This window comes from Macaca fascicularis, chromosome 3 (assembly GCF_037993035.2).
Source record: "Macaca fascicularis isolate 582-1 chromosome 3, T2T-MFA8v1.1".
Taxonomy (NCBI): Eukaryota; Metazoa; Chordata; class Mammalia; order Primates; family Cercopithecidae; genus Macaca; species Macaca fascicularis.
In genome coordinates this window covers 127,116,917-127,134,500 of record NC_088377.1, presented here as the reverse complement: position 1 = coordinate 127,134,500, position 17,584 = coordinate 127,116,917, and the positions used below count along the sequence as shown (strand labels likewise).

Sequence of the window (17,584 nt, the reverse complement as noted above, 5' to 3'; positions counted from 1 at the left end):
AACTAAATGGTATCATTCCACAATTCACCTCTCAGTGCTGAAGTCAGGTGGCAACAGGGCTGAGCTTAGCAACCTTGAATGATAGGCTGGAAAGATACACAAAGAGGACTTGGGAGCTGATAAATAGACTTAACTCTTCTATTTTTTAGATGGATTAAGTCAAAACAAATCGGACTAATCTGAGACTTCACTTGAGAGCTGTATTAGTTTAGTTCTAAGTTAAAGTTGCTGCTGAATAATGCCTAAATATCTTGCAGTCAATCCTTTAGGGTATGTCTCATTCAAATGTGCTGCCTCCATGATTTTTGTGCTCTGTGATTAAATTGTGAATTTGTTCTCTTTGACCTCTAGAAACTTTGGGAATTGTCTAAAAAGATTTTTGTTCAAATCAAGATTACATTAATAATAATTTATTATTAAATAATTAATCATCAAGAGACATTACTCTATGTAGATTAATTCCATGGAAAGAAAAGTAATGAGGTGTAAATACACAGAGGAAAAACAAGATTACAGAAAGAAATATTAAATGTAGTAAATGCAAAAGCAAAAATGTGAGTATAGAAAAAGCTCTGGAAAGGAAAGCTTGCACTGCGAGGGAAGACAAAAGGCAAAGGACTGAAGCACTTCTCCAAACAAGGAATTACTGTAAACACTTTTAGAACGTAAATGGAAACATACTCCAATTCTTGACTGATATTTGAAAGCTCCTAATTCAGGAAGGCAATTTTTTTTTCTGAGAAATTTCTCCAGGGATTGAAATTGCTCAGTAAGAACATCTGTACATCCATTCTTGAAGCTTTGATTTCAAAAGTTAATATGTAGTCACCATATTGTGTAACTGTGAGGCAATGAAAGAATTAGCCTTTAATTTTCCTCTGATACTAGTACAACATTAATCTGGCATCTGGAATTCCCTTAAAACAGTCATTGGAAATCCCCCATATATTTCTTGCAATTAAAAATGTTTCATATCGGCCAGGCGCAGCGGCTCACACCTGTAATCCCAGCAATTTGGGAGGCCGAGGCTGGCTGATCATGAGATCAGGAGATCGAGACCATCCTGGCTAACACGATGAAACCCCATCTCTATTAAAAATACAAGAAATTAGCCGGGCGTGGTGGCGGGCACCTGTGGTTGCAGTGGGCTGAGATTGCGCCACTGCACTCCAGCCTGGGCAACAGAGCGAGACTCCATCTCAAAAAAAAAAAAAAAATTCATATCATTTTACTAATGTTATGGAGTTATCAAAGTGATATCATTATCAATATTGCTCATTCCAAAGTAGAGTTACCAAACCAAAATTTCTAGAATCCTGCTAATATATCTGTGTGAAAACAGCTTTCCAAAGTGGGATTCCACTGAGTAAGACATATATATAAAGAAGGAATTACGATGAATGAGATGGGAGAAAGGAATGCTTCAAATTTGATGAGTATGACGTAAAACACTTTGTGCCAAAGAAGAATTTGATACTAGAAAATTCAGAATACTGGGGATTGAGAGTACCTCTGCTGTTTGTTTCTATGGAAATGGGAAATTTATTGGACCTCTCCAAATATCAGCTTCTCTTTTTGTAAAATGGGTTAGCATGACTTACCTCACAGGGTTATTATGAAGATTAGGTAAAATAATGTAGTTTAAAATGTTTTACAAGCTGTGGAGCAGCTGTTGTTATTGTTGCCCCTGTGTTGTTATTTATATATGCTTTATCAATAGTCCTCATCCAGGGCTATACATAAACATCCATTGTGAAGTATCTTCATAAATGAACATGCCTGGATTCAGTTTAAGTGTTAAAGGTGGGCTCAGTTATACCTATTTTGAAATGCTATCCTGGCAATTATGATCCTTGCTGTGAACCATGGAGCTTATATTCTATTCTCAAGCCTCAGACTTTCTGGTCCCTAATGTTTACTGCTACTGAGAACCAGAAGACCACAGGAAGGCATTCCTTCTCCTTCACTCCCAGAACTCAATCAATGGTATTTTATATCTCCTAAGTTTCCAGTGAATTCCAGAAATATGGAATTTACTGTATGTAATGAGAATTTTAAATTGGGAGAATTTACAATTCAATAGCTTAAAGAATGTCAGGATTTTGCTCTCCTTCAAACCTCTAGCTTAACACCCATTTCAATTCTGTTACCTACCTAGGTTCTCAGAAAACTCAATCTCAGTTTCTTTCTTTGGCAATGGCCTGTCCTAGAATATTTGTCATCTTTTTCTCCATGTTTCTGTTGGACGCATGACAGCATCAGGTTATGGTGTTCTATTTGCTAGTTACTCCATGTGTCCACATTTCTCAAAAAGACAGAGTTGAAAGTTGCCCCTAAGCACCTCTAAACACACACACACACACACACACACACACACACACACACACACACACACAACTGCCAACAAATTCATTTACTTCCATGTATCTCTAGAGTCCACATACAATATACTAGGCACTAAGCTCCACTCAGGGAATACACATAATCCAAATTTTGCTGTTGAGGACACTGTTGAATAGAACCACCAGACAGAAAATATAAATGCCAGCAGTTGTAATTTTAGGTAGACATGCAATAAAAGGAAGATGAAAAGTATTTCTATATTAAGGCAGGGATTAAATAGTGTACCAACCATAAACAAAACCTCACACCAAAAGCTTTGGCAATTAGGATCAGTGGTATCAACTGAGCACTCTAACCCCTTTCAGGACTTATCTCTGTTTATTTTAACACCATTTATTATTCTTTCCAGAAAGTAAACTTCCCAATTGGTATGATACTTCCCTACCAACCCCATTGTGCCCTTTATTCATATAGTAATCTTTCGCCTGGCTAACTCCTATCAATCGAAGCTCACCTCAAGAGTCCCTTCTCCTCAATGTCTTCCATAATCCACCACTATTCCCTAAACTTAGGCAAAGCCACCTCTCCTTTGCTCCTCCTTGCTAAACACAAAGTATGCTAGTGAAAACTGCCTCCTAGATGAAGTTTTCAAGGTGCCTACTTAATAATTCATAAACACGGAAAAAATCTTAATTACTTTAACTTATATTTCCAGAACTCTTTCTGCTTTCCTTCTGAAGAATTATCAAAGTTTCATATTTCTCATTGTTTGTCCCAGTTTTTAAGCACTTCAGTCTTAAAATTTATCTTTCAAACTGGCTCAGAGTTTACAAGCTAATATGAGATATCATGTACTTTCACATGAAGAAACACGTGAATCAATATGTATTTCAGACCCAAAACATTGTTTTGCTGCAAAATGTCGAAGAAGAAGAGACTTGAAAGATACGGAAACATGAGTGTATGTGTGTGTATGTGTGTGTGCATATCACCTATAAAAGCACAACAAAAATTTGTCACTTTTTCAAAATTATAACACCAAATCATGAAGTCTGAATCAGTGATTCCAATCTCAAATATGGGCTCATCATTTTAAAACATGACAAAAATATAATAAGATTAATTTATTTTAACATAAATATGTATGTAAATATGTAATATTTGGAAATATATACAATTATTTGGTTGATGCAAAAAACAAAAAAGCAGAAAAGTAAATACCATATCCCCACTCTTTGTAATAATCACTATAAACACTTCAGCAAACATTTCTAGACTCCTCCTTCTAAGCCTATAACAGACACAGAGACACAAATCGCTAATGTTTTTACTTAAGTGGCATAATACATTAATTTGATAATCCACTTTTTTCATTTAACAAAATATCATAGATATATTTCCATCTGTATCATGGATATAATATTTACATATATAATAGTGGCATAATATTCTTTTGAATAGATGTAGATCTTCAGAAGAAATAACAATGATATAATACACTGAAATAAGAGGACATCGGAACTGCAGGGTAATCACAGACCTTTCCATGGCAAAAAATGTGTGCACTGAGCTATCTGGAAAGCCAAGCCAAGATTCTGTCAGGTCATAGTTGTTCATGCCTTGGCTGTGGAGGCCTCTAGAAAAGGAAAACAGATGCAGGATTGCCCTGCTCAACTCTAAACTCTGTTTTATTCAACTGCCTCTTCATCATTCCTGCTTTGATTTAATCACCCATGCCCAGCATTTATTTATGCATGTATTTAACAAGTGTCATTTTAAATTAACTTGTGATAATTGTATGGGTATTGTGATCTTTTGATACATATACACATCGTATAATAATCAAATTGGGGTAATCACCATATTTATCACCCCCAAACATTTGTCATTTCTTTGTGGAAAGAATATTCAAAATCCCCTCTTCTAGCTATTTTAAAGTATACATACATTACTGTTGACTATAGACAGTCTACTGTGCAATAGAACACCAGAACTTATTCTTCCTATCTAATGATAACTTTGTAGTCATTGACCAATCTCTCCTCATCCCCACTACCTGCTACTCTCCCCAGCCTCTGGTACCACTATTCTACTCTGTACTTCTATGAGATCAATAATTTTAGATTCCATATATGCATGAGATCATGCTGTATTTGTCTTTTTCTGTGCCTGGCTAATTTCACTTAACATAATGTCCTCCAGGTTCATCCACACTTTTGCAAATGACAGAATTTTTTTCTTTTTTATGGCTGAATAGTGTTCCATTGTATATAGGTACCATATTTTTTTAATCCATTCATTCACTGATGGACACCTATGTTGTAACTTCTATTGATACCACATGGTCTTTAACTTCGGTTTTGGTTTTGCACACACAACAGATATTCATAAATTCAGCTCAAATGAGTGGGTATCGTAATATATTTTAAAGTCCCCACCGATGAAGAGCTAATGAAAACATGACCAATGAACCCAGTCATACTAAATAGCCAATAAAGACAACAGTGGAGTCAGAGGAAAAAAGACATATACACACATACAAAATGAATAAGCTCAAATAAATATTACACCAAAATCAATAAAAATTAAAAGTTTTTATTTAACAACATCACATGTAAATATTCATCACAATTAATAGGAAGGGGTGTGTGTGTGTGTGTGTGTGTGTGTGTGTTGTTTTGATTTCAGAAGGAGTCTTGCTCTTGTCGTGCAGGCTGGGGTGCAATGGTATGATCTTGGCTCACTGCAACCTCTGCCTCCTGGGTTCAAGTGATTCTCCTCCCTCAGCCTCCTGAGTAGCTGGGACTACAGGCACTCACCACCACACCTGACTAATTTTTGTATTTTTGGTAGAGATGGTGTTTCACCATGTTGGCCAAACTCCTGACCTCAGGTGATCCACCCACCTCGGCCTCCCAAAGTGCTGGGAGTACAGGCATGAGCCACCGTGCCCGACCAATAGGAAGTATTTTTAAAAAGTAATGAAAGAGGCCTTTCAGATCCTGTGCTGCATTGGAAATCTGAAGTTCTGAGTCTGTCAACAGTCAGGAACAGCATGTAGAATTTGTAGTTTCTGGTCCCACATGACCTTTCCACTGTAAGAAAACTACCCCCATCACTGACCCCAGCCACTGGGCGTAGGGTTCGCCCTCATCACGAGTTCTTTTGAGACTAAAGCCTTTTAAACTTTCAAAATGTAAGATCTACAGTCTCAATCCTCCATATGCCATAATCTCCATAATACAGGCACTTTCTTGTCCCTGGTCCAGCCCTTCTTGCTCTATCCCATCCTTCATACCCTCTCATTAGACCTTCTCTAATTATTATTCCAGAATTACTTAATTCTTCTACATCTTTTTTTTTAAATTATACTTTAAGTTCTAGGGTACATGTGCATAACGTACGGGTTTGTTACATATGGATACTTGTGCCATGTTGGCGTGCTGCACCAATCAACTCGTCAGCACCCATCAACTCATCATTTACATCAAGTATAACTCCCAGTGCAATCCCTCCCCCCTCCCCATGATAGGCCCCGTTGTATGATGTTCCCCTTCCCGAGTCCAAGTGATCTCATTGTTCAGTTCCCACCTATGAGTGAGAACATGCGGTGTTTGGTTTTCTGTTCTTGCGATAGTTTGCTGGGAATGATGACATGGATGCAGCTGGAAACCATAATTCTTCTACATCTTTGACCTTCTCTCTGAATGCTGCATCTACCTTCTGCTGTATCTACAACCTGGCTCTCAGCTTAGAAGGTTCTCAAGTTCTCTAGAGATAACTAACTTCAAATGATCGTCTCATATCACACATACTCTTAATCTAGGAACTAGGATTGACATTCTCGTTCTCCAGGGTTGCTACTTTCAGATTGTTATTACCTTATTCTTTTATAAGGAAAGGGAAAGGAAAGAATAAAATGAGAAAAGAAAAAATAGTCCTTTGAGGCTTACACCATTCAATCACATCAAACTCTCCATCTCTTAAGTATCTCCATGTTCCAAAGTCAGGATCACTGTCTGTAGGTCACTAGAGGAATTCAGTCCTGGCTTGTAATCTTCTCCACCACTTCCAAGACACCATCCCTGTGTGTCATCCAAGTCCCCTCAAATTACCTGGCCCAATGTTTTGACCTCTTAGTTTCTCATTCTCTGCATCTCCAATGAGCACAATCTTGCTTCAGACTTCTCTATGTCCAAAGCAATAATTGAAATTCATAAACTTTTTATGAATAATTTATTCATAAACTTTGACCACTAACTCTCCTCCTTACAGCTTGGTATTTTTAATTGCTCCTTTTATAACAAGTGTTTGACTTTGTCATTGTCTCCAGGCTAATGTTCTCTGTATTTCCTCCTAATTTATCTTCCTCTTTCTTCTTTATTTTCCTCCTGAGATAATTTAGAGTACATGTTTCATTGTTTCAATAACATTCTTGACAATGCTATAAATTTCATTGCCTTTCTGATTCATCCATTACTGCCTGCTAGGGAAACCTCAAAACTGAATGTGTGTGACTATCTGCTTTTTTGATGCCTGCCTCTCAGCAGTTGAGTGCTGCTGAAATCACACAATAGGCCAGATTGGCTCCATTGTAAACCCATAATCACCAGCCTCAAATGGTGCCTTCAGCATTGCCTAATAATCTCATCAACTTTCTCTGGCTCATTCACTCTCACACTCACCTCAATAACTATGTTAAAAGTTTTCCCCTCTCTTCAAGCCACTCTCTTCATCTCTCAAACACAGCAAATCACCTTTTTGTAAAGATATAGGAATTTTACAAGGAAAATAGAAACCATCAGATGGAATTTACATCATGTCCTTGATATCAAACCAACAAACATCTACATTTTCAATTATCTTAGTTCCTCTCACCTCTGAGAAAAATAAAAATGCTGTTTCTTTTCCTAGCTAAATATACATTCTCCATTATTTGTGGTCTGGCTCGATGTTTTCCCAAATGGTTTAGAACCTTCTATTGCTGACTAGTTTTCCTCTCTTCCATATATACATCTCTCTCCCTCAGCTGGACTTTGTTTTTCATTTTACACAACCTAATTCTTGATATGAAAATCAAAAAATCCTCATCAATTATTTATTCTTCTCCAGCTACTGCCCCAGTCTCTGCTTTCCTTCATGTCCAGACTTCTCAAGTTGTCTGAACTTTGGTTTAGTTCTTCACTGCACATTCAGTGCTTCACAGCTTAATCCAATCTAACAGGCGGCCACATGACTACCCAGAAACAATTCTCAAGAAAGCACAGATGTCCATAATGCTTAACCCCACTACCATTTCCCAGTTCTCATCTCATTTGACTTGTCAACAAAACCTGACACTACTAACCACTGTTTCCTTCATGAAATACTATGATCTCTTGATCGATAAAAAGAGGAAAAGGCCTAAGAATAAAACTCAAGAAGCTTCATTATCTAATAAATCAGATGACAAAGATGGCCTTTTGAATATAGCTGATTAATCCTATACCTTATTGTCTTTTCACCCACTTAAACTCACATCCTGATAAATTCAGCTGCATCCACAGCCTCAATATCTAATACTTACATGACTCAAACTTGTACCTCAAGCCCATGTTTTCTCTGAGCTCAGTAACATATTCGACTACCTACACATCTCCTCCAGGATATTTCAAAGACCTTTCAATACATGTTCAAAACCAAACACAAAATATCCCCCAAACATGGTGATTTTCCATTATTTTTAAATTCAGGATATGGTACCACCGTCCATGCAGCTCCTTAAACCAGAGGCCTATGTGTTCTTATTGACATATCACTTTCCTTCCACCGTCATTCCAAATTCCTATCAAGTTCTGTTCATGTCATGTCCTAAACATCCCTCAGCATCGTCCTGTTTTCTTAGTCTACACTCTACCACTCTAGTCCAAGCTATCAAAAACTCTTTTGGATTGATACAGTGGTCTTCTACCTGATTGAACTCCATTTACCCCGACTCTAATCTGTTCTTCATCCTAAAACTAGAGTGATCTTTTCAAATTATGGAGTTGATAATATTACCCCCCTTCCATGCATTCTACTTGAGTTTCTCAGTGTCTCCCCATTTACTCTGAAAATCAAGATGAAAATATGTGACTTGACCCAGAAGGCCATGCATGGCCTGATTCCTACTTCTCTGGCTGTATTTCATACTCAGCTAAGCTTTAAAACACATGATTTCTCCATCTTCATTCTCATCTATCCTCTCCTTACCTAGTTAATGTTTACGGCTGTGGTCTGAATGTTACTGTCCCCCCAAAATTCACCTGTTTAAACCTACTACCCAATATGACAGAATTAAGAGATGGGGTCTTTGGAAAGTAACTAAATCATGAGGGTTCCATCATGATGAATGGGATTAGTATCTCTTATGAAGGAAGTTCCAGTGGGCACCTTGGCCCCCTTTCACCACAAGATGCAACAAGAAGGCACCATCTTGAAGCAAAGAGCAAGCCCATGCCAGACACTTAATCTGAATCTGAATCTGAATCTGTGGGTGCCTTGATCTAAGACTTTTCAGCCTCCAGAACCATAAGAAATAACTTTTTGTTGTTGTTTATAAGTCATTCAGTCTAAGGTATTTTGTTATAGCAGTCCAAGTGGACTGAGACACCTATATATCTTTCTTTCTGTTCTCAACTCGAGTGCCATGTTCTCAGGGAAGCTTTCCCTAATCTTCTCAGCAGTTTAAATCCCTTCATTATCTGTCTTGGCCCTCTCCGCAGTTGCATTAATACATTTGTTTGTGCAATGATGTGATGAATGTCACCCCTTCCATGCTAGATCATAAGGACATAAGGGGAAAGACAGATCTGTTTTCTGCTCAGTTTTATCACTGCGCCTAGAAGAGTTTTTACGTAAATAGCAATCAGCCAGTAAACATTGGTTGAATCTGTGAATTGCCTGAAGAGAACTGAAATTATCCTAACTCTAGTACAGCATTGTTTTATCACAGAGAATTATTGTAGATAGCTCCCAGAGTCAGTCCTTGGTTCTACGATTCTATGCCATATGAGCCTATTCCTCCTTGGAAGCGTGCATTTCCCCTCTCTACACTTGTGCATCTGAGACATATTATCAATAAGTTAGATAATAAGGAAGGAAAAGAGCAATGGAAGACATGCCCTTGACTATTCTGTTAAAAATAAAAAGTTAAATTTTATTGTGTACCTAACTCAATGCCATCTACTCAAACTGTATTCTGAGGCATAACAAGGGACACTAGAGGCTATGGATCTAAATTGGGCTATAGATGAGTTGTTCCTCAGTCCTAGGCAACAATTTCATGAATATCTATGCATGGCATAGCTTCACCTATTACTCTAGGAAACAATAACTTGAAACAACTTGAGTACTGTTTGTTCGTATGATATGGTGTGGGACTCTCAGCTTTAACTGTTTATCCAACATATTTGCAAACTCATATTGTGTGAATTTAAACTTCGCCAATCATTGCTCCTACTTCACTTGATTATTGACAGGTATGGTCTACTTTAGTCTATTAAACACATTATATTGGATGACATTTCAAAAGAGTAAATGTGTACTTTCTCTAAGCACACACAATAGATTACAGTCCCAGTAGCTTTCTAGGCACAGATGTTGACTATAGTAATTGAACCATGACCCTATCTGTGAATTTGATTATACAGCTTTTGTGCACTTTGGTAAAAAGACAAGCCCTAAACAGCCAAAAGAAAAAAAAAAAAAGACAAACTGTAAAAACGATAACACTCCAGTCTTGGAACCAGTGATTTCTAGAAAAACTTTCATAGGAGGCCAGGCACAGTGGGTCGCACCTGCAATTCCAGCACTTTCGGAGGCTGAGGTGACAGGCAGATCATCTGACCTCGGGAGATTGAGACTAACCTGGAAAACATGGAGAAACCCCTCTATACTAAAAAAAAAAAAAAAAAAAAAAAAAAAAAAAAAAAAAAAAAAATTAGCTAGGCATGGTGGCAGCCTCCTATAATCCCAACTACTCAGGAGGCTGAGGCAGTAGAATCACTTGAACCTAGGAGGCAGAGGTTGCAGTGAGCCAGGATCATGCCACTGCACTCCAGCCTGGGCAACAGAGTCATCATAAAATAAAATAAAATAAAATAAAATAAAATAAAACAAAACAAAATAAATAAAGCCAGGTGCAATGGCTCATGTCTGTAATCCCAGTACTTTGGGAGACCAAGGCATGAGGATCGCTTAAGTCTAAGAGTTTGAGCTCAGCCTGGACAACATACTGAGACCCCACCTTGTAAAAAAAATAACATAAATAAGCAGTTAAAGCCTAAGTAACAATGGGTATGAAATGATGAACTAGCCTAACCCCAGGCTGCTACAAATAGAGGTGGTGTGTGAGAAAGGGCTGCATATAGCAGTCTAGGTTTTATGCTTCTGTGCCATGAAGGTTCCTTTTTGATTTCGAATCCTAGCTACCAGCTAATCTTTACGTGAAAGGAAAGTGCCCAGTCAATGTAAATTGGTACAATCTTCCCGGGAATAAATTCAGCAGTTTGCATCTTCCTTAAAATATTCTTATTCGGTAACTCAGAATTTCCATTTCTAGGAATTTACTCCTAAGGAAGCATTGTAGGAGAAATATAGAGGTCTAAGTTCAGAAAGTCTGGTTAAAACATTATTTTCAACAGCCAAGAAAATAATTGGAACAAATAGAGAATGGTTAAAAAAAATTGAAAATTCCTGTGATATAGTAAATATAAAATACCAGAGCCACTTATTTAAAACCTAATGATCTGAAGAATAATTAACAACTTAGGAAAATATTCTATGATATTAAATCCAAAAATCAAGTTATAAAATTATAATTCTAATATTAGCTCAATTAAATACATCATATAGTCCATAAGCATATAAGATAACAGAAATGAAAATTCTCAAAACAGTAAGCATTTATTTGTGAGCAGTGAGATCATGGATCATGTTTGTTTTCTTCAATGTGCTTTGGGATATTTTCAAAATGCAATAAACAGTTATACTTCCTTCCACAAACAGTATTGCTGTCCAATAGTATTACTTTCTAAATAAGCAAAACAAATTAAATTTGCAAAAAAATCTTTCTGCCATTCCAACATCTCAGAATTAGCTGAGAAATAACGTGGTAGTCCAAGACAAAGCCCAAGCCTATAGCAATGAGGACACCATCAGAAAGACAATAAGGACCTTGAATCTAGTAAAGGACTGTGCTCACTCACTAGGCTTGTTTATTGAAAACTTCACAAGTGCCAACGATTGTGCTAGCTGCTCAAACAAAACAAACTGGTGCATATCCATGGAAGTACAATTCCACTGCCTGATAGAAGATGGTGAGGCAGATGAGTTAGGGAGAGAAACAGTAGATAAATTAGAAAGAAGACAGGAATGAGGACAATATGTTCTTTGGCCTTATCTGGTTATGTCTTCATGAATTCTTATTGAGAAATGACTGGAAGTTGCTATCAGAGTTTATTTGTTTTTTGTAGGCATGCTGTCTGCTAAATGTGTACCACTTGTATAGAGTCCATTGTTCAGTGCTAGTTCAGCCAATCTCATTTAGTTATCTTGATGAAGTTCATAATAGAAGAACTCTTGGATCTTATTATAGATGGAATTCAAGCACCTGATTTCAATCATCACTGTAGTTACGATTCTAGTGCCTAAAATGAGCAAACCAGATAAACTGCCCTTCTTTGTTACTGAATAGCAAGTCCCTGCTGGCTGTGCCAAATATAGCAGCAATTGCATCCTATAACAAAAGGGTTTTAAAATCTATCTACTGCTTTTTTTTTTTCTTTTTAAATCTGCTTACTGTTTAAAAGCTGGATGAAGTTATGGCAGTGTTCCCTAGAGGAAATTGAGCTTGACAACCTTTTCAATATCCCTAGAAAGTGCTCTTTCTAACTGAACTTTGGAAACTGAAAACATATTTATCTTTCCAAACATAAAGAACATTAAAGTTAATAACCACATTTTTCCTAGAAAAATTTTCTAAGCAGGTACATCTTAAGTATTCTCACACCACACACACACACACACACACACACACACACACACACACACACGGTAACTACGTGAGGTGATGGATATTTTAAATAGGTTGATTGTGGAAATCATTTTACAATATATACGTATATCAAATAATCACATTGTACACTTTAACTATATACAATTTTTGTCAATTATACATCAATAAAACTGGGGAATAAAAGAAAAATTAATCATTTTCTATAGAGCATGAAAAGTTATTAATGAAAATTGCCATCACCTGTTGAGTTTGCACTCCTAACAAAGTCTAAATACTTGTGTAACTGGCAGATTGATTACTTACTAAGCACACCACAGCAGTGCTGTCAGCTATCGGGAAAAGTAATTCCGCTGACTACAACCCAGTCCTAATAAGAGAGGAACTTCGCTATTTCAAATGAAATGTGTGCCATGGGCAGTCCATGGGCTCTAGTATTTTAGACACAAAGGAGAGTCAGAGATTTCAAGGAATTGAAGGAAATTCGGAGACAAAATTTGGGAAGAGGCGTCATTCTGAGTTCTTTATATTCTATAATCCTATCTCCAACTTTCAGTATTATCTATACTGAGTTATTAGTCCCTTCCTTGGAAAGTACAACACAAAACAGTGTGACTGTTCCAAAGCTTCAAGGTTGGATTGCCTTCTAAGTCTGGATGTATGGCCGCTGATCAGAAGATCATTTCGTCTTTTGATTCTTTCTACAGGCAATTGAGTATTTATTACCAGTCTGTAATGAAACTGCTCTCCCTCCCTATTTTTAAAATGAAAGTACTACCAGAATATAACAAGGACCATATTAGTTTCAGTGGATAGTCAAACTAACTTTTAAAAATTGTGGAGATATGTATACAGTAGGAGAAGGTATAATCTACATGCTGTGGGTGGGAAGAGTGATTATCATGATGGGGTGACGAGGGAAAGTGTTAAAGCCTTTCATAATCACTAGTTTCTCAAGATAATAAAAGCTTGAGTAGATCTTAACTCCCCTCCTTTTTTGATGGGGTTGGTTGTAGACACCGAATTTTACCTACCCCTACTGACTTCTTTAAGGGGTGGGGGTTGCCACCAAATTTTACAATCTTTCCTAGGTTAGAAATGAATTGTTCTGTTAACCTCAAAATCCTACTATCTTTTACAGGATGGATGCAATAATGAAATCCCTCTTTTCACTAAAAACATTAAACAGCTAGCCACAACTTAAAAGAACACTTTCTCACTGGAAATTTTTAATTAAATTGTTCATTGGTTATAAGATGTAAAATGTGTCTTCTGAGAAATATCATAATAAACTTCATATGACTCACTCTAGGGCCATGCCCAGAGATCGTATTTTTTAATTCTACTTGTGGTCAGGAGAGAAGAACATCATTCATGGGATGGCAAGTGTTAGAAACTTTAGCCCTATGAAGGAGCATTTTCTGCAAACACCTGGTTTAGATTGTCTTTGGCTGGTCCTCCACTAGGAAGTTGGGTGGAGTAAGCAATAGTTTATTTGATAGGAGACAAAGGGACTGAAAATGGCTTTTCCCATTAGGACAATAGGGTATCTAAAATTCCCATCACTAGTCATTCCTGTGAGTAAAATGTTTTGTATCTTACACCACATTTAGTTTTCAACTACTTGTTTCCCACTGCAAGGTTTTGTTTTCATTATACTTCAAATAATTTTTATCATGATTATTAAGCCATCAGAACATTCAAATTCATTACTGATGACATAGGTGACTTCTACTTCTGTGGTCTTCCTTTTAGTACAGGGCTCATTAAAAGCATGTATTTTGCAGCTCAGACTGGGTTTGAATCATAGCTTCACCCCTAACTGGGTGATCCTGGGCCTCACATTCCTCATCTGTAAAATAATAATAAAAAAAAAACTACATAGAAGATTGTTCGAAGATATTAAAAAAATCATTCACATAAAAATGTAACATGTTATAATAAGTATTAAATATGTCACATAGAGAAAAATATTTAAAAATTGATGCATTCTTGCTTCTCTACAATTTGCAGAAATATATTTTAAAAGTGCTTGTACAGCAAAAGAAACTATCATCAGAGTGAACAGGCAACCTACAGAATGGGAGAAAATCTTTGCAATCTACCCATCTGACAAAGGGCTAATATCCAGAATCAAGAACTTAAACAAACTTAAAAGAAAAAAAAAACCCATCAAAAAGTGGGCAAAGGATATGAACAGACACTTCTCAAAAGAAGACATTTAGGCAACCACAGACATATGAAAAATGCTCATCATCACTGGTCATCAGAGAAATGCGAATCAAAACCATAATGAGATACCATCTCATGCCAGTTAAAATGGCAATCATTAAAAAGTCAGGAGAAAACAGATGCTGGAGAGGATATGGAGAAATAGGAACGCTTTTATACTGTCGATGGGAGTGTAAATTCATTCAACCATTGTGGAAGACAGTGTGGCAATTCCTCAAGGATCTAGAGCTAGAAATACCATTTGACCCAGCCATCCCATTACTGGGTATATACCCAAAGGATTATAAATCATGCTGCTATAAAGACACATGCACATGTATATTTATTGTGGCACTATTCACAATAGCAAAGACTTGGAACCAACCCAAATGTCCATCAATGACAGACTGGATTAAGAAAATGTGGCACATATATACCACGGAATACTATGCAGCCATAAAAAAAGGATGAGTTCATATCCTTTGCAGGGACATGGATGAAGCTAGAAACCATCATTCTAAGCAAACTATCGCAAGGAGAGAAAACCAAACACTGCATGTTCTCACTTATAGGTGGGAGTTGAACAATGAGAACACATGGACACAGGTCAGGGAACATCACACACCTGGACCTGTTGTGGGGTGGGGGACTTGGGGAAGGATAGCATTAGGAGAAATACCTAATGTAAATGATGAGTTGATGAGTGCAGCACACCAACATGGCACATGTATACATCTGTAACAAACCTGCACGTTGTGCACATGTACCCTAGAACATAATTTTAAAAATCCTATACTCTGTAGGTACTCAATTGTTTAACAAACAGAAATTGTTTCATAATTTACATTTTTAACTTAACATATTGACTCCCCATATTTATGTTTTGTAGCTATCGAGTGTGCTATTGTAAAATAATAATAATAATAATAATAAAAGTGCTTGTAGCTTGGAATTTTTTACATGTTCAAGATAAAGAACAGAAAATACCTACAAATCGTTTTTAGTTGATTCTTTGTCCCATGCCTTCTAGTGAGGGCATATCCCATCCAGTCAACAAGTTATATCATTTCTCAGCTCCTCAGATTTCTCATAGATTAAATGAGATATGTGGACTAAATATGAAGTTTTCAAAATTTTTGATTGTTCTAGTTGATGAGATACCTTTCATTCTAATGCAAATTTCACAGGAGCTCAACTACTAAAAATGCATAAAATTGAAGCTACTCTATTTAAAGTGGGCTTGGGTAGGGAGTAAAACTTTACCTACTTCACTAGATCAGAATAAAATACAAGTTACTTGGTTAATATCTTATGATTCTACATAGAAACTTGTTTTTCAAAATCCATGTAAACAAAAATGGAAGCCATTGCTGATAATTAAAGTGATAAAAAGGAAATTTTAATAGCATTATTTGTTTACTGACTTCATTTCACTGGATATTTTAAAACTAGGTTTTTAAAAAATAGCCTCAAGTTTCCTATTGGAAAACTTTTCTACTAAGCCATATTTCATCAAAGAAAAAGGGTGGCATTGTGGAAGGAGAGTAAGAATTGTTAAGTTCTGAATTGAGGAGGAGAAAAAAAATAGCTAATGAATACTGAGGACCTAGTTATGTACCAATTCAATAGTTTTAAGCATTTTATATGGTTTAGCCCATTTAATTCCCATGGCAATCACATGAAATCAAATAGCCATTTATAATATACAATTTTAAAGATGAAAAATACCAAAAAAACTAAGCAATTTGATCAAGGTCATATAGTTTAGTAAGCAAAGCCTTTGGTATTTGAACTTGGAGAGTCTGGAGCTCTCTACTGATGTGGCCCTTAAATAGTTCAAGGATTATATGATATTTTAATAAATAAAAAGAAAACTCCGTAGAAGTATACATAAACTAATAATGTAAAATCATGTAGATACAAATAAAGTGCATTAAAATCTCTAGAGGCTACAGAACATATCAGCTGATGATTAGGAGGTTAAAAAATATTAGTTCTTCTTTCATGGTGACTAGTATTTACTTCTAATTTTCACCAGTTTATTAATTTTTTAAAAGAAAATATTTAACTGTACCTTTTTTTTACGAAGCAGACTATTGCAAATTAGAGAATATTTTGACCCTTTTGAAGAAAATCTGCATAGAATGCTAGATTTAATGTTAATAATGCTTTATTTTCTACAACAAGTCTGTAAATAAGTTCAAGATCATCCGCTGTGTGATCTCTTCTCTTGAAGAAAAGGAGAAAAAAATGATAGTAGTCGCTGCAAGGTAAAGGCTTATCAATGTCCCTTTAGGAGGGCTACTCTACTTTCCTTGGAGAATATCCCCATCTTGTGGAATCTCCTACGCCCTGAGGGCACGTTATGGGAAATTCTCATCTGCATTTCATCCAGGGGACTGGAGATTCCTCAGATAAGTGTAATCCCTGATGATCTGGGCAAAAATCCCAAATTCTGAAGAGGTGTCTGTCTACACATTTTGAGTGCATGTGCCCCAAAGCATGCCAATGAGAGAGTCCTAGAGTTATTCAAATGGCTCCAGATTCTTTTTGAAGTCTCATCTTCTGTGTGTTCTGATTACTTTGGTTTACCAGCAGGACGACTGTTTTGCTAAATTAATGCACAAGAGATGTGAAGGAGATGAATGCCCTTCCTGTTGAGAGGCAGCAGGAGGGCTGGCTGCTGAGGCAGATGCTGTCTGTTTAAACACCTCCCATTCACAGCCTAAGTGCCCAAACCCTGTAGAAGAGTGCCTGATTCAGGAATCAAGGTTGTCAAACGAGATCACATGAACCGCTTTGACAGCTTTTCTCTCTCTCCGACTCAATGCTATTTTGTGGTTTGCAGTGGGTGTTCTTTACCATGGCATTAAATTCACAACACAAGAGGCGTAATAGGCTCCTGCTTTGAAAGAGACGAGGTTTTCTATGGAATAATTAGCCCATATCTGAAAAGAGGAGAGATAAATCAAAAACTTCAGAGTGACGAGGAAGAAT

General features: G+C 36.7%; 1 long non-coding RNA gene across 6 annotated transcripts in view; it reads right to left on the bottom strand.

The window, feature by feature from the left end:
* Window positions 1-17,584, bottom strand: part of LOC102131474 (uncharacterized) — a 183,116-nt gene that overhangs the window by 139,580 nt on the left and 25,952 nt on the right. The gene's annotated exons all lie outside the window — the stretch shown is intronic.